Source organism: Artemia franciscana, chromosome 6, assembly GCF_032884065.1.
Source record: "Artemia franciscana chromosome 6, ASM3288406v1, whole genome shotgun sequence".
In the NCBI taxonomy this organism is placed as follows: Eukaryota; Metazoa; Arthropoda; class Branchiopoda; order Anostraca; family Artemiidae; genus Artemia; species Artemia franciscana.
This window is the reverse complement of record NC_088868.1, coordinates 32,935,003-32,962,886: the sequence shown is the minus strand read 5'-3', so window position 1 is coordinate 32,962,886 and position 27,884 is coordinate 32,935,003. Positions and strand designations below refer to the sequence as shown.

Below are 27,884 nucleotides of genomic sequence, written 5' to 3'. Positions count from 1 at the left end.
GGCAGGTAAGTGTTTATCAATACGGTTTTACCAAGTCTTATAGCCAATAAATGTTCATCAGAGAAATAGCATGACGGAGACAGAAAGCTGAGCTTTAGTTTTATAATACATGCTAAACCCCCTGAATTGATCAATTGATTTCTAATGTACGGTTCATTCAGTAGCTCTTTCCCAAGCCTACTGAGTTGTATGATCCCCGAGAGGGAACTAATTGTGTTATGTTCTTTAGCTTTTCCTTGCATAGTTAGCATGCATTGCCTCATTTATTTCTAGCTCCTTGTTTTACCCGTATTAGCAAGCTACCGCAAAAGTGAAAAATTAAAAACGCGTTTTGAAAGAAAAAACATCTAATGAAAAAAGTTTATTGGTTTGTATTGATTTTCATGAAAGCACATTCTAAAACCACATTGGCTATACACGACGTCTGATAAAGTAGAAAATAAAATAAAAGAATAATAAGATTTGCTCTTTTTGATTTCACTTTAAAAGGTTAGTTTTTCTTCTTTTTTGAGCCCTTAAGACAGTTTAGCAAAGGTCCTTGTCGAAATATCTCTTGTCGAAAAGGTCCCTCGTTTTTCTCGGCTATTTAATTTTATTATTTTTTTCTACTGCATCAGACGTCATCTTCATGAAAATAATTGAATTTTTATGCGCAAATTAAACGTAAGACCAATCTTATGATATGCACTTTCCTGTAAAAAAAAGTCAACACAGTGAGCCAGTCAGCATAATTCAGCAGTGTAAATCCTACAGAAGTAGCGTATATTATCTATTCGCTGTAAAATATGTTTGGCCTTTTGCATTTTATTATAAAGCGATTCAATCATTTTAATCCTTATATGTGCAGAGGACCTTCTGTAGTGGTGAAAATATCGCCCAAAATTCGAAAAAAAAATTTACTACTGGAAAATATAATTAATAATAGCATTGTAAATTGGAAAATATAAATAATAATAAAATACAATATATATAATAGTTTTGTGGCCAAAAGTATCCTAAGACATAACCTATACTCACAGATACGAGTAGCTGAAAACGGAATGAACACTTTCCATTTGGTGTAATCTCGTAATCTATAAATCAATTAAAAGTAGTAACCTAATTTTCTAGTGTTTTTTTTGTTAATAGCGTTATTTTAATCATGGAAATAATATTTTTCTCGTTCTCCTCCCCTTTTTTCAAGTGCTTTTTTTCTGTGTTTGCTCTGTTTGGTAAGTGGATGACTTAACTCAAAAAATTTAATAAACTGATTTTCAATTTCTTTAGACTGAATCTTCGAACCCAGTTTTGATGGCTGGTGACCCCGAGAAAATGCATATGGACAAAGTGAATAGACAAGGACGAATTACTTATCTTCAAAATCAAATAGATGCATCGCTAATAGGGTTTTTTGCTTAATGACTAATTTGGAAAATTAGAGAAGGCATTTAAAGGTAAAAAAAAATATGGCATTGGACTTCACAGTCCCTACTGGTGGTGCTGATCTCTGTTTCTTGATCCTTCAGCCAGGAAGTGCAATGGGGGGCTGGTGGGCCAATCCTCCTTTGATTTCGCACACCCTTCCTGTTTACCTTCCCCATATTTCTCCAGATACCTATTTTGAGCTGGGTCGACTCTGGCTGAGCTTACAGAGTCACGCCACTGACCCCAGTCCCAAAATAAATAACTGGGTACACTAGGATTTGAACCCTCGCCCTTTCAGACAAAGGTTCCTATATATATATATATATATATATATATATATATATATATATATATATATATATATATATATATATATATATATATATATATATATATATATATGTATATATGTATATAAAAATTAAACATTGAAAAATGAAAAATATGTAGGGTAGATTCTTATCAATTCACGCATATTTTCCTATATGATATTAAGTTGGTTCAAACTCATTCAGAATTATTATCAAGCATACGCATGCTTAGAGGGCTAGGAGAAGAAAAAGCATGCACTGCCTTCTTTTGGTAAATAGCTCGCGAAGGAAGAATTCTAGGTAGATAGTCCCAACTTAACATAAATGGGCGGTTGAAACCTAAAGTGATTTTCGAGTTTTAATAGAAACTGATGTAGCCATATTTATAACTGATATAGAAAAACCGAAAGATATGCTAGAGAAATTTTGCATTCAAAAACAATTTTTCCTAAGAAAGCATTCTTACAAACAAAGGAACCACTCAGCTTTCACTGAGATTGGTTTAAGTTAATGATTTTGTTTCCTAAAGGCATACTTCATCCTCAAAAAAGCCATTTAAAATTTTTTTTTAATTAATGCAATTCTTTAAGACAGCATTTGATTTTTTATGCTGTTCTAAGCATGGATTGAGGATACAAAAGTAGAAAGTGATATAGAAATGCTGCGCTGTCTATTCAGTATTTCTCATATTTTAATTTTTTAAATATTATTTAAGAGTAACATTTTAATTTTCCATAATTTCTATTGTATCGAACAAATATTCGTTCAAATTGGGATAAGTCCATTTATTAGATAGCGAAAACAGACAAAAAAGTATGGATATTTCGACCGCATATGCAGCAATTGCCATCAGCAGATATACTATGCATTAAAATTGAAACTATTTAAATATTATAACTATTATATTAAATTAAATATATACATAACTATGTATAAGAAACTTAAACTACTAAAATAAAACTGTTTATTCCAAACAGAATAATGATTTCACTAGATATGTCTGAGAGAGTGCAATTAGTGGGTTCATCCAAAGTCTTGAGTTGTAAATTTTCTTCATTAATATTGCCTAGATGTAAGTTGAATTTTTTAATGAAGGTTGCAAAATCTTTTTTGTCTTCTAAATTTAAAAGAAAGTTTGTTGAATTTTGTAGTTATGTACTTGATTGGTCACATCTCCCAATAGATGCTTTAAAGGATACCTAATGTCATATATGCCTAATACCCGGAGCTTTACTTTTAGACATTAAAATGGAATTTGACACTGTTGAGCATGATAAATTACTCCATATTCTTGAATCAATTGGTGTACGTAATGTGGCTTTAAAATGGTTTCATTCGTATTTTATTAATGGAGCTCAAGTTGCACAAAATGCAAATGCAACATCAGAGTGCCATCTTTTACCGTACAAAGTGCCACAAGGTTCAATAATAGGACCACTGCTTTTTCTCATTTATATTGACCATGTAAAGTATTATTTATCTGAAGCTAATATCATAATATTTGTAGATGACACACTTGTTTTTGTTGCAGGTAAAAATCTACCTTCTTTATTTAAAAAAATGGAAATTGCTCTGACTGAATTTGTATCGTGGGCTGATTCACAGTATTGAACAAGAAATTATGGGAAAACAAATTAAATTTCATTTTCTAGAATTGGATCAGCCCAAACAGACCTCAAATTAAATGTAAAAAATAATTTTGTAAATAGAGTAAAAACCAGTAGATATCTCGGATTTATTATTGATGAGAATACTTCGTGGTCCCTTGGAGTTATCCGCCGTCTTAAATTCCGTTTTCAAAAAAATCCTAAAAAAGGATTTATCATTCTATTTTTCATCCCCATTTGTCTTATGGATGCTCTATATGGGCAAGTAACTTCATCTCATGTTATAAGAGAATCCAAATCATCCAAAATAAGGCCATTGAAATTATACCACCTCTTCAGCATTCAGATAACATTAACCTCCATTTTAAACTTGGTATAATATTCGATGTGTCAAATCCGATCGTAACTTTTTGTTTTAAATATTTCAACAACCTCCTTCCATCATTATTTGAAAATCTATTCATTTTAAATCAAGATTTGCATACTTACGAAACGCAAAATTCATGTGACATTGTCCTTGAGACACCATCAACAAAAAGAGCTTCTTTTTTAATTCGATTTTTTGCACCAGCTATTTGGAATTTAATCTCCTTGGAAATCTGGAGCTGATTACCTTTAAGCGAGCAGTGAAGGGTCATTACAGAAATAAAGTTTATGCTTAAATATCGTGTGGTCCTCCTCTTTTTGGTCTTTTTCTTTTCTTTCTCTTCGTCCCTCTTTTTTTTCTCTTTTTTTCTTTTCTCTTTTTTTCTCTTTTTTGATAAATCCAGTTGATTCGTTGTTTCTGTTTGTTGATTGTTTAATTATTCTTTAGTTAAGTTTCTGCCCTAGCCAAGGACTTTTTGTGCTTTCGTGACAGATTATGTACAGTAATTATGTGTTTTTTGTTTAAATATATATGATTGAATTGAATTGATGCGACGTATTTTCGTCGTGATTTATTAGAAAGTGAAAATAGACGGACTTATACCCATTTGAACCTTTCTTTTTTTCGTCATAGAAAGCCAGTTTGGTCTTGGAAAAAATTTCTAATTTAAGGTATAATGTCGGAAGTTCTATCGTATTTAAAAGATATTTCTAATATACAACAAATGGTAGTTCTGCCTAAGTTTTAACTGTGTTTAGGTTCAATTGAGGCTTATGTCCCTTGTGAAAGCTAGAATTTTAGGACAATCCGTATCATTGGAGTGCATCAATTTCATCATTTTCATCTATCTTTCTATCAAGCCAGAATTGCGATATTGCCTATGTATGAATGTATAAAAAATGCATTAACTCATTTTCTTATGGATTTATTCAAGATTATTTTTGGTAAATTATATTGCTTAGTGATTGCTCTGAACTTGCTTAACGAATCTGAAAGTGTTCCCAAATTTGCAATTTAAAATTCTCAATTTTTTCAACGCATTTGTAATGTAAAAAATTATATATAAAATTTCTAAGAAGTTATTCGGTAGATGGAAGAAGTTGAATCGCAGCTGAAATAAACCCTAAGTGATCAAAATTGATTTACTATAATAATCAATTGAATTGCTATATATACTTAATTAAAATTCAATTAAAGTTTTAATCTTACTCTCAAGCATAGAAACCATAAAGATCCTGAAATAACATCCCGAAAATTTGCACATGGCCCAGGCACCTTAAACAGGCTTAACAGAGTTTTTGTCCGATCTTTCATAAAATAGGATAGGTCATGTCAGATGCTGGATGTGTCATCAACTGTAACCATTATTGTTAGTATCTACCTCCTCGATAGGAAAATAAACCAAATTTAATTTCGAAATAAATATAAAACAGGTCTTAAATGTATATCCAAAAAAGATTCAAACAAAAGTAAAATTAAATCCCCACAACATATAGCAGAACAATGCAAAATACAGTGCAATAATATATATATATATATATATATATATATATATATATATATATATATATATATATATATATATATATATATATATATATATATATATATATATATATATATATATATATATATATATAAATATATAATAACCAGTGTCAAAAATATACAAAGATTATTCCTCATTCTCATAAAATTAATCATTTGCAGGAAAATGCAAGGATTGTTTGAGGGTGTCGGGTCCCTTACAACCCTCTTTGGATCCCTTATTTGTAGGAATAGCCTATTTTATCTTATAATTTTGCTTGGATAAGTAGACGTGTAAAGACAGGTTACAGAGCAGATCTATTAAGAAGAGAGGAGAGGCTCTAGTCAAAAGTATGACGCCTTGGATTCGGCTGGGGTCAGATAAGGACTTTTTGTAGGGCAATCTCAGTTGGTTTAATGTTGCAACTAAATTTTGAATAATACTAAAATTATTATTTGCAAAATAATCGCTTATAATACCAAAATTATTTTCAAAACTTTATTTAGTTGTGAAACTTATATTGCCATCGTGATGTGAAATTCACTGTTTTATTGAAACAGAACCTGTAAAATAATTAAGATAAAGATTGATGACTTTCAAAACTTTTTGTTCTAAGATTTATCTTAACAATATACTAAATTTTGAAAATCAATTATTGATATATACTTAATCATTTGAGTATATATATATATATATATATATATATATATATATATATATATATATATATATATATATATATATATATATATATATATATATATATATATATATATATATATATATAAAGTACCTTTTTTATCTTCTTTAGGCTGCTTTGGCTGAGAAGCTAAGCGTGGATGCAATGAAGTCTGTTATACGAAACTAATGACGGCGAAAACTCAGAAATTAGTTTTAGATCAAGTTTTAATCTTTTTTTTAGTTTTTCTTTAATTTGTTTGCTAATTTGTGATTTACTGTTGTGATTTTTTTGTAGAACTGGTTTAATAAACTGTATTTTCATATTTTAGGTAAATGGACCTGCGTCCAGTTACGTTCGAATTTCTGCTGACGTGCTAAACTCGAAGAAACATTTATAAACCTATTCAAAATAGTAAAGGGGACTAGGTGCAATTTTTTCTTTCTTTTTTTTGAATGAAAACAACCAAAAAGGCTATTTTTCAATCAAAGTATTAAAAACTAAATATTTTTTAAATCTAAAAAGAGAGGAGGGAATTAGAGGTCAGTTTTCTGGATTCTTAGTCCACTGTGTAGCGTTTGAAGAACGGGCTGAGTATTTTTGTTGGTTAAATTGCAATGCCTGCAAATGGGAGATTAGATATACATTTGAAAAGCTATGCATTAAGTATAGTAGCTCCAGCTAAAGATAAGGATTTATTTTGTTTGGGGGGGGGGTGTATCAGTTCTCTGTGAATCATCCAACCAAACTTCTAAAAATTATAGGTCTTAAAAATCCCCTTTGAAACGGTTTCAGAATCCTCTCTTTCAACCTCTTATCTATTATTCTGAATGAGTGAAGAAGCTATCCTATCAGTATTTTCCCGTTTCTAACTCTGTATTCTAGTTTTATGTGCTGCGTTCATCTTTTTTTTTATTCTATTTCTATGTTCTTTAAGTTAATTCTGATATCTCGTTTTAATTTGTTTTTAGCTATATCCTCTACTATCATCTGTTTTGGCAATATATCCTTGTCGGTCAAACATCTAGGGCCAGACGAAAAGCAAGTTGCCTCTGAGTGGGGTGGAAGGATGTCGCCAGGAACGATTAAAGGGAAAAAAGAACTCATTGGGAGGGTTAGAGGGTGAAGCTTCGAATAGATTGAGATGGAGAATGCACATGCGTAGGTGTGTGGACCTCAGAAGGCTTGGTGCTGAGGTGACTGTTAGGAGCGGTAGTATATCTTATATTTGTGGTGTGCACAATACGCCTCAGAATTAAAAGCAGCCGTGTTTTAATAGTAAGGTTTGAGTATCTATCGACTTCTGAATTATTCAAAATGTGCAAATATTGATCAATATGGCATTTTATTAGAGAGGTTTTACTACCAAAATAGAGTTTTTTCTTTTTTTTTCAATGTAGTTTTCAAAACAGAAATTTTTCAATGTAGTGGAATAAATTCCACCATTTCAGTCAATACAAAAGTTAGTCACAACTCATACTCAAAACTTTTTGTATGAAAAAAGAGAAAATTGACACTCCTTATTCGAAATCAACATACAATTATAAAATAAAAAATGATAAAATGTCATTACCTGTATTTTAGGAGTCACCTGCCTCAAATTTTAATTGTTAAGACGGTTCCTTTTGCAAACAAGTTTGAAACAAGGTTTTAATTACTTTGTGCGGTCTCTGTTAGATTTTACTAATGACGCATACTGCTAAAAAGTATTTAATGAAATTTAGGTTTGTCATGAGAATCTGTCCGTTTTACCACAAATGCCAACTGGGAGGTGACAATCTTCATTTCCTAATAATTAGGAGGCGAAGTCGAAAATACTAAGTTCTTCAGTCTGTCGAAATGATTTTTCAGGATTGTGCTGTCACAACGGGGCTGAAAAGCAAAGTATTTAATTCTTTTTGCCGTCAAAAATTAGTTTTTGAGTCTTGCTATAGCGCTGAGGCAAAAGAAATTAATATTATTATTTTTTTGGCCTTCTGTTGTGGTTCTTTGGGTCTGCTTTTTTTTGCGAAGCAGGGTGGTTTTTACAACATTGTTATTTTTTAAGGGATTTATATAATAGAAAATATGTATGAGAAATGCAAAAATTATTAATTCAAATTTTGGATTATGGTGAGCAAATGGTGGCCACTTTATTCCTATTTTCATCTAATTAAAGCTCCACATTATATAAAAATCACCTTTGTTCATCCTAAAACATTAAAATAAAGGCCATACTCTTTATCTTTAAATAAAGGTTCGTATAAATATATACTTAAAACTAAGTCTAGGAGGTAAAACACTCCTTCCAAGGGTGAACAAATCATTTAAGAAGAATATATTTTCGAAAAATTGTTTATAAAAGAAGGCAAATAATTATTATTTTTTTTTTATCTAGCTGGTATAGATGAGTCTCTGAATTCTCAGTTTAAATCAGTGGAATTGCATTGATTTTTTTCAAACATTTAAAAATAAGAAAAACGATAAAAAGGGGAAATTCATACAACTTGAGTTAATCACCAAAACTGAATGCGACTGCAATATTACTTGAGAGTTTTTCCCCTCTCACAAAATATAGTTATGTTTTTGTAAAGGGGTTGAATATATTTGTCCATAAAATTGTCTAAACTGCTATATATACACCGCTGAGGATTTTAGTACTTATTTTGATACATGCCATCCAATCATATTTCCGCGATTAGTTGTTTATAAATCAATAGTATTACAGGACAATTCTCTTATTTAATGCTAAATCTAAGTCAAATTTCAAAATTTTATTTTTGTGCTGGGACATATCGAGATTTTAACATTGAATTGAATATCTGCAAATATCAAGATTAAATTTTTTTTCTTATTAAAAATCTCCACAGCTTGATACCCTGATAATTTAAATCACCAATCTATACCTATCAAATACAAAAATAAAAAATACATAATTGTTTGTATTGTTTGTATTAACAGAGTTCCTATTTTATGACGGTTTTGGTCTTTATTCGAATATTTTAAGATGAATAGAAGAGAAAATACTAACAAAGAGGACTAAACTGACAGGTCTCTGGACTGACAGGACTGGCCATTATAAACGTTCACCGAAATATTGAGGTAGACATCAACCGTGTAACAAATAGATATGGCGGGAGTGAAAATAGAGAAATGGACTTTTTTCTTATCAAATTATGAATTCTGTAATTTAAGCAAAATATATTGAACTTTAAAAGCGGAAAGATACGCTACGTTGTTATGAAGAGTAAAATTTTGATTGGTAAATTTTTGAGATTTTGTTGAAGTTGATTTCGTCTATTAAAACGCTATTTTTAAAAGGAAACAGTGATTAGTTAATCCTTTATCGCTTATACTTAAAACCCTCTTTTCCAATGTCTTATATGCATTTCTATCTCTTCGTTCTGATTTTCTTGCTACACCCTAAAAAAACTAGTATTTAATTTTTTTACGAATATACAAGTTGTGGCTTTATGCTTATTTCCCACTCTTCATTACTATCATAATTACTGAGCAATGCCACAAAGTTAGGCGACATACTAAATGGTTTGACCTATACGAATGGTCACAAAGAGTGCATGACCCAAAAAGATCGTTCAAGACCTTTTTTTTTTACAATAAAAAGCTTAACTTACTCGCTATAGTGGTCAGAAGTGTAAAGGTAAAAAATTATAAAAAAAGAAAAATATCCTATAGTTTTTATGGTACTTGGTATTAACCAAGTGACATATAGCGATCGCGAATTCTGTCGGTCTGTCTGTCTGTCCCGGTCTTGCTAGTTCAAGCACTTACAGATAAGCTAGGACGATGAAATTTGCAAGGTGTATCAGGGACTAGACCAGATTAAATTAGAAACAGTCTTCTCCCCGATTTGACCATCTGGGGGGAGTGGAGGACGGTTAATTCGGGAAAATTAGAAAAAATGAGGTATTTTTAACTTACGAATGGGGGATTGGATCTTAATGAAATTTGATGTTTAGAAGGATATCGCGTCTCAGAGCTCTTATTTTAAATCCCGTTCGGATCCGGTGACATTGGCGGGAGTTGGAGGGGAAGCCTAAAATCTTCGAAAACGCTTAGAGGAGAGGAATTGGGATGAAATTCGTGGAAAAACTAAACAAAATTCCTAGATACGTGATTGACATAACCGGAATGGATCTACTCTCTTTGAGGGAGTTGGGGGGAGGGTCAATTCTGAAAAATTAGAAAAAAATGAGGTATTTTTAAATTAAGAAGGAACGATCGGATCTTGATGAAATTTCGTATTTAGAAGGACCCTGTAACTCAGATCTCATATTTTAAATCCTGACCGGATCCATTGTCAATGGGGGGAGTTGGGGGGAATCTTAGAAAATGCTTAGAGTGGAGAGATCAGGATGAAAGTTGGTGGGAAGAATAAGCACAATTCCAATATAGGTGACTGACACAACCAGAGCAGATCCGCTCTCTTTGGGAGAGAGGGGGGGGGTATTGAGAAAAATTAGAAAATATGAGGCATTGGTAACTTACGAACTGGAGATCAAGATCTCAATGAAAATTGATATTTAGAACGATCTCGTGCTTCAGAGCTCTTATTTTAAATCACGACCAGATCCTGTGACATTGAGGGGAGTTGGAGGGGGAAACTGAAAATCTTGGGAAACATAAAAATTGAGTTTTCTTTATCTTGCGAATTGGTGATTGGATCTTAATGAAATTTGATTTTTAGAAGGAATTCATGTCCCAGAGCTCTTATTTCAAATCCCGACCAGATCTTTTGACATTGGGGGGAGTTTGAGGGGGAAATTTTGGAAAAATACTTGGAGTGGAGGAATTGGGATGAAGCTTGGTGGATAGAATAAACAAGTGTCCTTGATACGTGATTGACAGAATCGTACTGGATCCGCTCTCTTTGGGGGACTTAGCAGGGGGGGGGGGTCCAGTGCTTTGGCGAGTTTGGTGCTTGCGGATGTTCTAGGACGATAAAAATTGGTAGGTGTGTCAGGGACCTGCACAAATTGACTGTATAAAGTTGTTTTCCCCGATTCGACCATCTGGGTGGGGGGCTGAAAGGAGAGGAAAAATTACAAAAAATGAGGTATGTTAACTTACGAGTGGGTTATCGGATCTTAATGAATTCGGATATTTAGGAGGACCTTGTGTCTCAGAGCTCTTAGTTTAAATCTTGACCGGCATTACATAAAAAAAACTAGTTTTTTTTAACTGAAAGTAAGGAGCGACATTAAAACTTAAAACGAACAGAAATTACTCCGTATATGAAATGGGTTGTCCCCTCCTCAGCGCCTCGCTCTTTACGCTAAAGCTTTTAATTGTTTTAAAAAGTAGAATTGTGGCAAAGAGTCAAACTTTAGCGTAAAGAGCGAGGGATTGCGGAGGGGACAACCCATTTCATATACAGAGTAATTTCTATTCGTTTTAAGTTTTAATGTCGCTCCTTACTTTCAGTTAAAAAAACATTTTTTTTGTTTAATTTCTGAACGTTTTTGAATTAATGCATGTTTGATTTTGGCTCTCCGCACGTAAATTATTGAAATAAAATTTGTATATTAATTTTTTTTGGGGCTAAATTGCTTTTTCTTAGTTGTGATCAGACGATTTTGATAAATAAGGGGTGGGGAAGGAGGCCTAGCTGCCCTCCTATTTTTCGGTTACTTAAAAAGGCTACTAGAACTTTTAATGGTAAAATTCTAGTTAATTGACTTCTTGCTATCTCAGTAAGGGTTTAGGTTAGGAAAATGAAACTTTCAGGAATGAATCTACAGACTAAAGTATGTCCACGGAAAGTATTTTGAAGCAACTATCTCCACTCCTTCTCCTTCTAGAGGGCCCTGACCTTTGATGACCTTTAAAAATATGTGTATTATAAAATTGAATCCTTGCAAAATAGATCCTATGCTTAATTGAAGTACAGCAAAATTGTTTTCAGCTTCATAACTCTGCTCAATTTCATTTTATAAGGTTTTAAAGATATGCAAATACATTTCCTAAATTAAAAAAAACAACATTGATATGGCTCAAAATTCTACTCAGATAACAGGAATTGTATTTTCAGAACTAAAGGCAAAGAAAAAGCAACTAGTAACATGAAAATTAAGGTAAAATGTTGTTTTGTCAAAATTTCAATAGGTAATAGACCTGTCATGTAGACAAATTACAGGGTCCTCTAGAGGGAGAAGGAGTGGAGGTGGGGGCTTTAAAATACCTTCCCGGGACATACTTTAGCCTGTAGACCCATCCCTGAAAGTTTCATTTTCCTAACCTTAACCCTTTCCGAGATAGCAAGAAGTCAATTAACTAGAATTTTACCCTTTTAATTTTTAACGAACGTTTTTATTAGTAAAAAATGTGCGTAACTTAAGAATTAACTTACGTAACAAACTTTTATATTCTTATATTTTTATTATGTGTACGAGGGGGTTTGTACCCTCGATAATACCTCGCTCTTTACAATAAATTGTAAGTTTTGTCCCAATTCTTTAAGAATGACCCCTGAATCAAAAAGGCCGTTGAAAAAATAGTTGAAATTACTAAAAATACTTTAGCATAAAGAGCAAGGTATTTATTTATCTCCTCCTAAATACCTCGCTCTTTATGCTAAAGTATTTTTAGAACCCCTCATATGCGTAATAATCTCTGTTCGTTTTAAATTTCAATGCTATTCCTTACTTCCAATTGAAAAAAGTTTTCATGTTTATTTTTCATTGTTTTTTTATAGTAATGCTAGAAAATCCTGCGCCCTTTTCATTGAATTTTTCTTCCCCCATGACATATTCTTCCAAGGAAAGATCCTACCACATAGCCCCCTTCCATCAACCCCACCCCTCAAACCCAAAAAATCCCCCTGAAAACGTCTGTACACTCCTAATGACCATTACTATATGTAAACACTGGTCAAAGTTTGTAACTTGCAGCCCCTCCCCCAGGGATTGTGAGGGAGTAAGGCATTCCCAAAGACATAGTTATTATGGTTTTCGACTATGCGGAACAAAATGGCTATCTCAAAATTTTAATCCGTTGACTTTTGGAAAAAAATGAGTGTTGGAGGGGGCCTAGGTGCCCTCCAATTTTTTATCACTTAAAAAGGGCACTAGAACTTTTCATTTTCGTAAAAATGAGCGCTCTTGCGACAATCTAGGACCACTTGGTCGATACGATGACCCCTGGGGAAAAAAAACAACAAACAAATAAACACGCACCCGTGATTTGTCTTCTGGCAAAAAATATGAAAATTCCACATTTTTTTAGATAGGAGCTTTAGTTTTAGGGCTCTCTGATACGCCGAATGCGATGGTGTAATTTTCGTTAAGATTCTATGACTTTTAGGTGATGTTTCCCCCGATTTTCCAAAATAAGGCAATTTTTTCAGGCTTGTAACTTTTGATGACAAAGACTAAATTAATTGAAACTTATATATTTAGAATCAGTGTGAAAATTCGATTCTTTTGATGTATCGTTTAGCATCAAAATTCCGTTTTTTAGAGTTTCGTTTACTATTGAGCCGGGTCGCTCCTTACTACAGTTCGTTACCACGAACTGTTTGATTAAGCCTCTGATTTTCCTTTTAAATCAATCTATTTATTCTTAGAATTTTGCCAGAACTCATGCCATATGAGCTCTTGGCTCTTCCGACTTCGTCACAAGTGCCGTTTGAGCTCTTAGCTCTTGTTTTCATATATGCTGAAGAGCTTTTTTTTTTTTTTTACTGTTTTTTAACTTACTATTTCTTATAACTTACTTTTTATAACTTACAATGTAACTTACTAGCTTATTAAGGTTATTATAACTTACTATTTTTTATACCATTTTAATTTCAACAGATTTATTAGAACTTAAACCCTCACCAGATTTTAGTTTATATTTAAAACCATTTCCACTACCTAACTACGACACATAATGGTTAATTATGGGTATTTCTTTGTTCGCAAGTTTCTTGAAGCAACCGATTATGTGCCCCCCTCCCTTAGGAAAATCCTGGATTCACCCCTGCTACTACTGCTACCACCATTACTACTTCTACTACTACTACAGTTACTACTATTACTACAATTACTACCTTTACTGTAACTGCTTATAAAGCTAAGAGCATTGAGATGAAAATTTCAGAAAGCATTTGTAAATACAAGTTATTAAAAAGGCATATGTACAATGTCATAACAACGGCTAATTGTATAAAGTTGAAACTTCCAGGACTCACGAAGGGGATATCCAACTAACAAAAAGGCAATATGTTTAATACTACTGCTGCCGCTAGTGCTAGTGATATTACTGTTGATACTACAAAGGTACTACTGGTTCTAAGTACTACTACTAGTACTGGTACTAATCCTACTACTTTAACTGCTGACCGATTATGTGTCCCCCCCCAAGGAAAATCCTGGATCCATCCATCCATGCTACTACTACTACAGTATTCAGGGAATACTGTTCGGCGGGGTGAACTGAATCGCAATGAGCCATCTGTACGCAGGCTATCATGAGTGCGTATCAGAAATATCTTAGGAACGGTTTGGTGTGTGAATTTGAAACTTACAGGGCTTGTTATGCGGGAATTAGAACTAACCAAAACACAGTAATTGCATCCTTATGCTATTGCCTCTACTCATACTACTACATCGGCCACTGCTACTAATGTTGATACTGCTATTACTACTGCTGCTGCTAAAGCTAAGGCTACTGCTATTAATTCTACTGCTATTACTATTGCTACTGTTACTACTGCTGCTACTACTAGAGCTAAGGGTATTAAGGCAAAAAATTGGAAGAACACTGAGAGAGTGTTGAACTAAATCGAAAAACACTATGCGGAAACATGTTGTCAAAAGGACATATCAGCCGTGCTTCAGGAACGGTTTGTAGTAATAAGTTGAAACTTCAACATGTGTCGAGAGGAGTTCTTGAAGAAAACCGAACGTGCTATGTGCATGCTGCTACTAATGGCACTGATACTACAGCTATTACTACTACGCGAGCTAAGAGCATAAAGGTGGAGCTTTGAAGGAATATTTAGGTGGATGTTGATCTAATTCAAAATGAATTGTGAGCATTTAGATTATCAAAAAGGTGACACAGTAACTTCTTAAAAACGGTTTACATTATTATCAAGTTGGGCCTTTCACGGTATGTTGGGGCGGAATTTGAACTAGCCAGAAGGCACTATTTGTACATCATTAATACTACTGCTGTGAAAGCTGTAACTAATGACGATAAAGGTATTAAGGTGAAACTCTTAGGGATCATTTAGGGGGAGTTTTAGTTGAGCGGAAGATCTATGTGCATGCAGGTTCTTAAAACGGCATGTAAGCAATACCATAGGCAGCGCAGCGCTATCATACACAGCAATATCAGATAAACTTTTAAGGAGCAAGTGGAAATTAAAAGTTTTTTTGCCCTTTTTTAGAGTCAGAAGTGATCGGGGTGAGTCAGCCCTCTTCGCAAGTCCATTAATTTTCAAAACACTTCTAATTAAAATTTTACTCCATTTTTTCTTAGCATAGCGGAACGGTCCAGTGGATCGGTCCAAACTAAATGTTGCATTAAAACTAAATAAAAATTGTTTAATCTGGTTGCCAGTAAGACATCTCAGCAATATCCCAAGAACGACTTAGGGTATTAAACTGAAATTCTCAGGACTACTATGATTACTATTTCTGATCTTACACTGTAACTAAATCGAAAGAGCGTAAGTGTATGCGGTTCGTCAAAGAGCATAGAAACCATTTTTTGGGAGAAGGGTATTAAGTCTTATTTTTCAGGTGAACTTGAGGAGTTATAAAACTAAACTAAACAAAGTCATTTGCGTCCAGATTTTGGAAAGGGCGTAGGCCTATACTGCCAAAAAGTGGTTGAAACATTTTCTCCAGCATACAAATAACAAGTCAAGCTGTGGATTCCTATAGAAAAAAACGAAAAGATTTAAAATATTATTCTTCTTCAATGAAAAAGACCCTGGTGATAAAAAACGAATATAAATTAATGTTAAGACTTTTCCAAGAAACAAGTTTTTCAAAGAAGAGTAAAGTGTTCCATTAAACCAAAAAAATAAATTACAAAAACAAATTCTATTAATCTCCCAGGCGTAAAACTACCACAAAATACTACCAGCAAATTAATAAAACCCAAAAACAAACAAATTAAAATGAATAACCGATTCAAACTGAAAACGATCAAAAATCATGACACCCCCATACCTTCCGAACACCAGAACATAATTTGTGCTTTACTGAAAAAAAAAAAACAACAGAAAAGCGTGAACTGATGGTTTAATATTCGTATAAAGATATCTATTTATTAAAGTCTTAAATTTTAAAAAATGAAAACATTTATATGTATTTAGTCACCAGTAAAGTGTAGATTATCTTTGTCTTTAGAAGACATAATGGTTGCTAGCCCTACTCATGTTAAAGCTTACTAGTTTTGAGTTTGATATGTTTCATGTTTATTGACAGCACATTCATGTTTTTATACGTTTCACGTTTTTTGACAACGCGTTTATGTTTCATTACATCTGCAAAAGTTTTTGCTTAGAACAATAAGCAATAAATGGGACTGCAGAAACAAGAATTGTTTGCATATCTCATTTTTGAGATTGAATAGTCAGATTAAAAAACAAAAAAACATTATTAGGAGTAACTACATGTTATAACATTTAGTCATGTTTAGTCAATATCTTGTCATTTTGGTAATTTAACATTAATCATTTTGATATTTGTTATTCTAACTAATATTTTGGTTATTTTCAGGACCCAAAGTTTATGGGCAAAAAATCTCCTATTCAATGATTGACCCGAAACTTTACAGTTTCCAAGAAAAACTTTTTCTTCTTAATAAGGATTTATCTATATATACTCCCACTCGAAATATTGTGGTTGGGTTACTATTTTGTAGAATACCCGGAAGCATCAAATTAATCCCATGAAAATAAATTTCCCGTAAATCCAAGAGCACCGGGCGTTCCCGGAGAAAATGATCCAAGTCTTCATCATCATCATTACAAAGGGGACAAACATACCGCCAATCAGGACCGACTATCATTTTATTTTTGTCGAAAGTTTTTTGTCTGTTCGGGATTGGAAGACAATTCGCCCTAAGCTGAATCCAACGACGTAGAATCATAGCCGGTAAATTAAATTTAAAATAAACTTCCTCTCCAAAACTAGGTTTTGCCTGATTATAATGTTGTAGGGTTGTAGAATCTAAAACCAGCCCTCGCCAATTCTGAACTTCCTGACTCTCTAATATAAATCGTACCTGGCTTTCTAAATTTGTTGGTATATACCAGTAGAATATTTATTATTAAACGCTACTGTTTCTATCCACGAAATAATTTTTGCTTCAGGTTTTAACGACTCATTATCGACAAAGTTTTAAGTAATTTTTTTTTTGTGAGTATTGGTATTATTTATTGTCAAACAGTTCATGGTAACGAACTGTAGTAAGGAACGACCCGGCTTAATAGTAACCAAAACTTAAAAAAATTGAATTTTTATACCAATAGCTACATCAAAAGAATCGCATTTTAATGATGATTTTAAATATATAATTTTCATCAAGTTTAGTCTTATCCATCAAAAGTGACGAGCCTGAGAAAATTTGCCTTAATTTTAGAAAATAGGGGGAAATAACCCCTAAAAGTCATAAAATCTGAACAAAAATCACCCCATCAGATTCAGCGTATCAGAGAACCCTTTGTAAGGTTTTCAAGCTCTTATCTACAAAAATGTGAAATTTTGCATTTTTTACCAAAAGGCAGATCACGGATGCGTGTTTATTTGCTTGTTGTTTTTTTCCCAGGGGTGATCGTATCGACTCAGTGGTCCTAGAATCTTGCGAGAGGGCTCATTCTAACGGGAATTAAAAGTTCTAGTGTCCTTTTTAAGTGACAAAAATTGGAGGACACCTAGGCCCCCTCCCGCGCCAATTATTTTCCCAAAGTCACCAGATCAAAATTCTGAGATAGCCAGTTTATTCACCGTAGTCAAAAAACCTTATAACTATATCTTTGGGGACGACCTACTCCCCCACAGTCCCTGTGGGATGGGCTACAAGTTACAAACTTTGACCAGTGCTTAGATTCGTCGCTGTTACGCCTAAAGGTCGTAACTGACATTTTTACACTTCTGAGATATTCGACAAAAACTGTTTGCTAAGCTGTTCGAAATGGAGAATCAGCAGGGAAATGTAATGTTCAGTCAAACTCTGAGTATGTAAAATATGGGCTTTCCGCTGGTTAACAGAGGTTTTTGCTAAGTTAAACCGATTTGCCTACAAGGCAGATACGACATCTACTTGTAACAGAAATTTTAGCCTGGTGTCAGATAAGAGTTTTAATACAAACATATAAAGTGCAACAGGATTCAAGTTTTTTCTTTTGTTATTCAGCTAAAAGAATACGAGGAACTCAAATTAGAACGGATACACACTTAAAGATCTTCTAGATCCTCTTCTTCGACGTCTGACTCATCCAAGGCGTCCCTAGTTGATTCCGATGAAGGAAGAGCAGCGAAGTACTCGTGGAAAGTCCCGGGGAGTACAAGAGTATGGCATAAGTCCATCAGATCTTTGTATTACGCTGGAGGAAGAGGAATTGATCCCTTGTATGCACTGACGAGCGCCAAGGAGTTTTTGTTGGGTGTAACTCTACGTCGCGATTCGTTCACTTTTATGATTGAAAAGTCAGAGTCGTAGTCGTACCTGAAATGGATCTCGGTTGGCCGCTCAATCGAGTAGTTGAGCCACTTTATCAAATTCCATTTCACTTGCAGACTTTCCCCACCGGCCCCGTAGGCCCATTTTCTGTTTTTCAAAATAATGTCAGCAGTTTGCTTGAAGTCCAGCCAAAAACTGTAGTCATCGATCACGTGCACCTTATATGGCTCAGGGTTGGTTCTGGCTATTAGGCAGACGGTTCTCCAGTTTTCTATAGAAAACACAGGTAAGTGTTTGGCTGCTCTTTCGATGCATGCTGTCCCCTTCCTGCTGAGAATGGCCACTTTCAAGAAATATATGATTTATTTCTCGGACGTGATGCAGTGTCCGAACAGCATATAAAAACATGGAGGTTACAAACTGGTTTTTTAACTGTCCACAGCACCCATCAGTAACAAAATAGAATTTCCTGTAGTTCGTATTCTCTTTCAGAATGTTATACATCAGCGTAGCGACTTCATTGGCGCCTCTTTGCCCTTTCGTCTGGTCCCAAAGGTTGCAGTGAGCCTCTTTGGTTACCAAGCTAAAAATTGTAATGTTATAAACTGCTAGTTTTCTTTTGTAAAAGACAGGACCGGTCTCTGCTTTGGGAGTTTCGAGGACTCTTTGTAAGTCCATATTCAGCAACATAGCGCTCTCCAGTCCTTACTCACTGTGCAGAATACCATCTTTTATCGCATTTTAACTTCGCGAGCGCGCTTTGCTCTTGACTGGTTCTGCTGAAATGACTGAGCCTCATTCTCTTTTTCTCCTTCAGTAATTAAGTAGTATCGGGTGCATGTATGGCATTGATCCTTTCTGGGAGTGTGGAAAGATAAGTTCAAGGATTTTATACATTTTGGACTGGTTAAGTTCAGAGCTTAGATTGAGTCTCGTAGAATTTGCCCGACAATAGTGCGACTCAACTGCAGGAAAACTGCTAATTTGATCTCTGGCGTAAAGTAACTGATCATCCGTGAGTCTCTTAGAGACTAGAATCTTTGGACTCGACTCGTTTCTTCTATCTCTGCCAGCGGTTCCAGTATTGGTTTTGCTCTTGACACATCCAGCAACAAACTTTTCACCAAGCCCCAGAGGTGCCAAGAAAAACTTCTTGCACACTTTTTTACAAGTACTATTCAATTCTAATGTAACAGAGTGAGTTTTGCCGCCGTGAACTGCTGGCACTTGTCGTTCTCCAACCAACTGGCTTCTTCGTCACACACTTCGAAACGAACTGTCTCTGTGACTCCATGGAGCCAAACTCCTTGTCTAGCAGCCAGAACCTTTCGAATATAGCTTTTCGAGCATCTTGATCAATAGTTTTGTACTCGAGTTTGCATTTGCAACTAAATTCCCTTACTTCTTTTGCTGGAACAACTTTTTGTGTTTTCTGTGCTGTGTATTCTTGTCCGCCAGCACGTTTCTCTTTCCTGTCAATATAGGTCTCTTTCTTTCTTTTGGGATGTTGTTCTATGTTCCTTCTTTCAACTGATGCCTGATCATCAACAACATCCAGTTCTGTGGCAGTCGCTTCTGGAAATGTTGGATCAGGAGCGCTAATGTCTACTTCAATAAAACTTTCCTGATTGGGCGTTTCCCCGTCACTGTCTGAGCTTGAGCAATCCTTGTCTGGTACCCAATCCTTGTCTTTGGGATCACCATCTGAATCAGATGACAAATCTTCGTCATTGTCATCTTCTATGAGCCTCCGAAACTCTTCCTCTGAAAGTACAGTTCTCTTTGGCATTATGCTGCCTGAAAGAGAGTTCTGTTTCATGTATAGTTCTTCAACAAGGTAATGCTGGAAAGAAGATAACAGACGACGAGGACAGACACAGAATAAGAACTGAATAAAATAATCTAAAACGTTGGCTTATATTCACTAAAACAAGGAAACAAACATCCAAGCATGTGATAGGAACTGACCTATTTTAATCTGTCAGTTCCTGCAAATATTCAGAATTTATAATAATAATGTAGTCATCTAGGAAGTGGGAATTTCACAGAACTTAATTATGATTAAGAATTTAATTATGTATCTAACCTACTTTCACTACTTTCAAAGTTTGCAATGGAAATAGAAGTTTGCCTGACTGAATTATGCAAGATGTAAGTCCTCTTAGGGGGAAGGTTTCAGGCATAATGCATTTTTTCTTAGATCAACCTTTCAAAAAACTGGAAAATGTGGAAGCCTCTTACCTCCAGATACGTAGTCTGGTCAGGTTTAGCCCCGTAATCTTCCGAATTGTGATTTTGTATTTCCCAACTTCCAGATTTTGTAATTGCGTAACTGACAAATAACCGATGAAATTCAGTTACGACCTTTAGGCGTAACAGCGTTGTCATATACGTCCAGGGTAGGGTTGGCCATTTCGGCAACAAGTGGACGTTGCGTCTCCCTGTGGTCGCAAACTTGTAGCACAATATCCTAGGAGTCTAATGTACAGATTAACTCAGTTTCACCACAAATGTCAGTTACGACCTTTAGACGTAACAGCGACGATATAGTAATGGTTATTTGGAAGTGTAAGACGTTTTCACGGGGATTTTTAGGTTGAAGGGGGTTTTGAGAAGAGGGGGATGTGTTGGGGGAGATTTCCTTGGAGGAATTTGTCATGGGGGAAGAAAATTTTCATGAAGGGAGCGCAGGATCTCTTAGCATTATTTAAAAAAAAAGAAAACATAAATATGAAAAAGTTTTTTCAACTGAAAGTAAGGAAAAGCATTAAAACTTAAAACAAACAGAAATTATTACGCATAGGATTGGCTCACCTCCTCATCAATTTTTTTTTACCGTTTTAAAAAGTAGAGTTAAGAGAAAGAGTCTAACTTTAGCGTAAAGAGCGGGGGGTTGATGAGGAAGCAGCCCCTTTTATATACGAAGTAATTTCTGTTCGTTTTAAGTTTTAATGCCGCTCCTTACTTTCTGTTTAGAAAACTTGTTTTTTTGTTTAATTATTATTAAGGGTCCATGGACCAGTTTGCTTACCATGAAAGTTTCACGCCGTGCTGTTTGGAGAAAAATAATATCTGGCCTATTTTAGTGTTTGACGAATCGACACAACCAGCTTTCTTCAAAATGTTTTTTCCTCTTAGAAAGCATACATGCCAAGCAAGTAGCTATTCGATTGGATTAGGGATAAACCGACATTTGCCATATTTCAGGAGTCCCGAATCAAGAGAATACTTTTTCAAATAGCTATTGTCTTCGCTTTTAGGCAACGTTTTCAGTGTATTTAAGGTTCCTTGTGTTTATCTACACGCTTTTTAATTTTAAACTACCTTGATAAAAATTGTTTACCTAGTTTCAGCTGTCACGTCACAATTTTTTTTTTTGAAATCTCTTGTTTTACTTCAGATCCATCTGGCCTAATCCTGAATGCATGTCGTGTAAGTTACAGACCTTTCGGAGATGAAAATAAGTTTAAGCTAATTTTTAAGTGTCGCAAACCAATGTAGCTAAACTTAGTTTCAAATTAGATTTATGCATAGGTATCTAATTGGCCAAGAAACTAATGAGCTTTTTTTTTAAAGATGATTGGTGCTGATAATTTAAAAATTTTCAAGAAAAAGAGTTGGTTATTTTTTTAACGAACAAATAAGAGAAAAAATATTATTTTGCACCCTTATCCCTCTCCCCAAGTAATATATATATTGAGCTGCCTTACCCCCCCCCAAAATACCCTCTGAAAATTAAAAAAGTTGAGGTATGTTAACTTAAGAATGGGTGACCGGATCTTAATGAAAATTCTATATTTAGAAGGAACTCATGTCTCAGTGCTCTTATTTCAAATCCCGACCAGATTTGTTGACATTGAAAGGAGTTGGAGGGGGAACCGGAAGTCTTAGAAAACGGTCATAAGTGTCATAGATGCATGATTGACGTAGCCGGACTGAATCCGCTCTCTTTGGGGGAGTTAGGGGTTGGGGTTTGGTGCTTTGGCAATTTTTGTACTTCTGGACGTGCTAGGACGATGAAATTGGTAAGTGTGACAGGAAGCTGCACAATTTGACTTGATAAAGTCGTTTTCCCCAATTAGACCATCTGGGGAGCTGAAGGGAGAGGAAAAATTAGAAAATTGAGGTATTTTCAACTTACGAGTAAGTGATCAGATCTTAATAAATTTTAATTTTTGAAAGGACCTCTTGACTGAGAGCTCTTATTTTAAATCCCGACCGGCATTAAGCCTCTGATTTTCCTTTTAAAGCAATCTATTGGTTCTTTGAATTTTGCCAGAGCTCATACCATATGAGCTGAAAACTTCAGTCTGCAACTACATGGCAGTTTGGGTTGAGCTGCTAACTCAGATATGGAGCAATCAGAATGTGCCCAGTGACTGGACGAAAGGAACCATTATTAAGCTCTTCAAAAAAGACGATGCACTTGTTTGTGACAACTGGAAAGGTATTAACATAATGTCAATACCTAGTAAACTTTTTTTGTTTTATATTCACATTGTAACAGATTTCCCTTTTTGTTTGTTTCCATAGGTGATCGAATCAAGTCAGTGGTCCAAGAATATTACAAGAAAGCTTATTGGAACGGAAATTGAACGTTCTAGTACCCTTTTTAAGTGACCGAAAAAATTGGAGGGCAATTAGGCCACCTCCTCTGCCACTTTTTTCCCAAACTCGTCCGACGAAACTTTCGAGATAGCCATTTTGTATATAATAGTTGAAGGGCCCAATAATTAGGTGTTTGTGTATAACATGACTCCCTGCCCACAGCCCCAGAGTAAAGGTCTTTAACTTATAAAATTTGCCCACTGTTTACGCATAGTAATTAGTATTGGGATGCATGCATACATTTTTGGTTGGGGGGGGGGGGATTTTATTCTTTGGGTCTTTCCACGGGGGAATTTTCTGTGGGAAGTGAAGTTACCGGGGAGTGAACTTGTTAGAAGAAACTATATACTGCAGATATTTGCCAGAATTATTATGCAACACTCTTTTTATATGTCTTGCTTTCTCATTTCCGTCTCAATTTTACGCACGGAGTGGTTAAGAGTAATTGTCAGGGGTAAATTTTCACTGAGATTTCTAGCCATTGATTCCATGGCTTTTTCTACATTTAATCATGTCTTGATGCCCGCAACAATTCTATATTAATTCAAAGCCTTTTAATTCATGTCAATTCAATTCAGAGCCCTGAGGAATCTTATGGTGATTGTTAGAGTGATATAATAGAAATGAGGGTCAAATATAAGCAATTACATGAAGAAATGGAATATGGATAGAAGAAAATAAAGGAGTTACAGGTTAAGCTTTCCTTTTAAGTCACACATAGTTTTTGGGAATAGTTTTTGTGTCTCTCTCCCCTGTGAATTGTCTGTGTACCTATGGGCTTATGTACAAACAGGTAGGGCGGGGGAGGGGGATAAGTTTGAAATGACTATGTTCTTGGTTGCCCAGTGTTTGGATAACCTATGGGCATCATGAAAACAGCCATTCATTATGTGTCTGTGATGGAAAAAAATGAAGGACTTTTTATTTGAGCACGATGACTTTTTAGCTGAGCACTAAATTAAGGTGAAAAGAGTTTAATTTAAATATAACCGTCGATATAATTAAAAAAATAATTTTTAAATAAATTTCGAGGTAGTTTAAAGTTTAAATATATTTGAAAATCCAAACCTAAAGTTTTACAAGTAGTAAAAGGAGTGTCGTGGCTCAATAATAACCAAAACATTTAAAAAGCAGAAAGTTTGATATCAAGACATATATTAAAAGAATCAGCTTATTATCCTGATTAAATAAATTAAAAGGGATCGATTCTTTTAGGGAAGAGAGGCCCATATAACTGGAATCTGATAGTTTAGGCCCAAAAAGTATATCCCAATTCTTCAATTTTTTTCCCTATCCAAATTTTGTCTTCCTTTTTATTTGTTATAATTATGTCTGGAAGACGCACATGTAAATATTTATGTGAAAAATATTTATATGAAGTGTTTTTCTTATCTTGTTCCTCTGTAACAAAGGTGACTAAACTTCGCTAAAAAGAAAGATGTTTTTTAAATTTATCTGAATTATGGTAAATAAACGTAGTAACCTGGGATAGAAGGGTCATCCATCTGTTACAAAAATTTTAAAGTGAAGTCCATGCAAGTCTGAAATATCTTTAATCTGTTTTTCATTGTGCAACTAAGAAGATGTTTCGTTAGAAGTTTTTGAAAGAAGAGTAAAGTGTTCCATTAAACCAAAAAAAAATGACAAAAACAAACTCTATTAATCTTCCAGGCGTACAACTACCACAAAATACTACCAGCAAATAAATAAAACCCAAAAACAAACATAAATTAAAATGAATAACCGATTCAAAATCAAAAGCATCAAAAATCATGACACCCCCATACCTTCCGAACACCAGAATCTAATTTGTACTTTACTGAAAAAAAAAAAAAAACAGATAAGCGTGAATTGATGGTTTAATATTCGTATAAAGATATCTATTTATTAAAGTCTTAAATTTTTATAAATGAAAACATTTATATGCATTTCGTCGCCAGTAAAGTGTAAACTATCTTTGTCTTCAGAAGACATAGGGGTTGCCAGCCCTACTCATGTTAAAGTTTACTAGTTTTGAGTTTGATATGTTTCATGTTTATTGACAGCATATTCATGTTATTATACGTTTCACGTTTTTTGTCAACGTGTTTATGTTTAATTACATCTGCAAAAGTTTTTGCTTAGAACAATAAGCAATAAATGGGACTGCAGAAACATGCATTTTTTGCCAATCTTATTTTTGAGATTGAATAGTCAGATTAAAAAACAAAAAAAACATTATTAGGAGTAACTACATGTTATAACATTTAGTCATGTTTAGTCAATATCTAGTAATTTTGGTGATTTAATATTAAACATTTTAACATTTGTTATTGTAACTAATATTTTGGTTATTTTCAGGAGCCAAAGCTTATGGGCAAAAAATGTCCTATTCAATGATTGACCCCAAACTTTGCAGTGTCCAACGGAAGATAGTTACTATCCATAACAGATTGACGACTAAAGTATTGCCCCCTGCATCAGATATGCTCACAATGGTAGGTTTTTTGTTTATATTATTGTAGCTCTATATATCAATATACATTAATTCATTTCAAATTACATTTTTCTTCCTTTCTTCTCTTATTAGTAGTTAAAAAAAAACATCCATCATCCGATTGTCTGGCTACATACCAGTAGAATATTTCTTATTAAACGCTATTGTTTCTATCCACGAAATAGTTTTTGCCTCAATTTTTAACGACTCGTTATCGACAAAGTTTTAAGTTATTTTTTTTGTGAGTATTGGTATTATTTATTGTCAAACAGTTCGTGGTAACGAACTGTATTAAGGAACTTAATAGTAACCAAAACTTCAAAAAATTGAATTTTTATACCAATAGCTACATCAAAAGAATCGCATTTTAATGATGATTTTAAATATATAACTTTCATCAAGTTTAGTATTATCCATCAAAAGTGTCGAGCCTGAGAAAATTTGCTTTATTTTAGTTAATAGGAGGAAACAACCCCTAAAAGTCATAAATTCTGAACAAAAATCACACCATCAGATTAAGCGTATCAGAGAACCCTTTTGCAAAGTTTTCAAGCTCTTATCTACAAAAATGTGGAATTTTCGTATTTTTTGCCAGAAAGCAGATCACGGATGCGTGTTTATTTGTTTGTTTTTGTTTTTTTTCCCTATGGGTGATCGTATCGACCCAGTGATCCTAGAATCTTGCAAGAGGGCTCATTCTAACGGAAATTAAAAGTTCTAATGCCCTCTTTAAGTGACCAAAATAATTGGAGGGCACCTAGGCCCCCTCCCCCGCCAATTATTTTCCCAAAGTCACCGGATCAAAATTCTGAGATATCCAGTTTATTCACCGTAGTCAAAAAAACCTTATAACTATATCTTTGGGGACGACTTACTCCCCCACAGTCCCCGTGAGATGGGCTACAAGCTACAAACTTTGACCAGTGCTTACATATAGTAATGGTTATTTGGAAGTGTAAGACGTTTTTACGGGGATTTTTAGGTTGAAGGGGGTTTTGAGAAGAGGGGGATATGTTGGGGGAGATTTTCTTGGAGGAATCTGTCATGGGGGAAGAAAATTTTCATGAAGGGAGCGCAGGATTTTTTAGCATTATTAAAAAAAAAAGAAAACATAAATATGAAAAAGTTTTTTCAACTGAAAGTAAGGAAAAGCATTAAAACTTAAAACAAACAGAAATTATTACGCATAGGATTGGCTCACCTCCTCATCAAAATTTTCTAACCGTTTTAAAAAGTAGAGCTAAGAGAAAGAGTCTAACTTTAGCGTAAAGAGCGGGGCGTTGATGAGAAAGCAGCCTCTTTTATATACGAAGTAATTTCTGTTCGTTTTAAGTTTTAATGCCACTCCTTACTTTCCGTTTAAAAAACCTTGTTTTTTATTTAATTATTATTAAGGGTCCATGGACCAGTTTGCTTACCCTGAAAGTTTCACGCCGTGCTGTTTGGAGAAAAATAATAGCTGGCCTATTTTAGCGTTTGACGAATCAACACAACCTGCTTTCTTCAAAATGTTTTTTCCTCTTAGAAAGCATACATACCCAGCAAGCTGCTATTCGATTAGATTAGGGATAAACCGACATTCGCCATATTTCAAGAGTCCCGAACCGATTACACCCAAGAACTTCACATTCCTACTTCATAATATGCAGAATACTTTTAGCTAACACATTTTGCATGCAGCTCTGGCTTTACTTTATTTCCAAGTCCCCTAATGTGCAAATATATAGCCCAATTTGTATCTTTTTCATCTATTATCCTGATGCTCTCTCTTGTTTCAAACTGTTAACCAGTAATCAGCTGTAAAAATAAATAATTGCTGAAAAAACAAGTTATGGTTGGGAGAAAGCATTGAAATTATTTAACTTGGGCTAAAAAGTTACGCATTAGGGGGTATGGGGGTTAATCATGACAGGTCTACATGCAAACTGTGATATATTCAATCATTTTGCATACTAAGAAGTAAGAATTGTTTTCTAACTTCACTTCTTGGGAGCAGTCGGTCTAATACGCAAGTACCTATTTCAAAATTCCTTTACGATTTTTTTTTACACTCCAATTATTTGTTACTTAAAAAGAAAACTAAAACTCAATTTTTCGTACGAACATTTTTATTAGAAATAAATATAAGTAACTTACGAATTAACTTACGTAACGAACTGCTGTTTGTATATTTTTATTACGTATATGGAAGGGTTCACCCTTTTGTCAATACCTTGCCTCTTCCCACTAAATCTTGATATTTGTCTCAATTCTTTAAGAATGACCCCTGAATCATAAAGG

The 27,884-nt window shown here is 34.2% G+C and overlaps 1 protein-coding gene across 1 annotated transcript in view; it reads left to right on the top strand.

Annotated features, from left to right (window-relative positions):
* Positions 1 to 27,884, top strand: part of LOC136028546 (uncharacterized oxidoreductase YjmC-like) — a 584,142-nt gene that overhangs the window by 28,102 nt on the left and 528,156 nt on the right. The gene's annotated exons all lie outside the window — the stretch shown is intronic.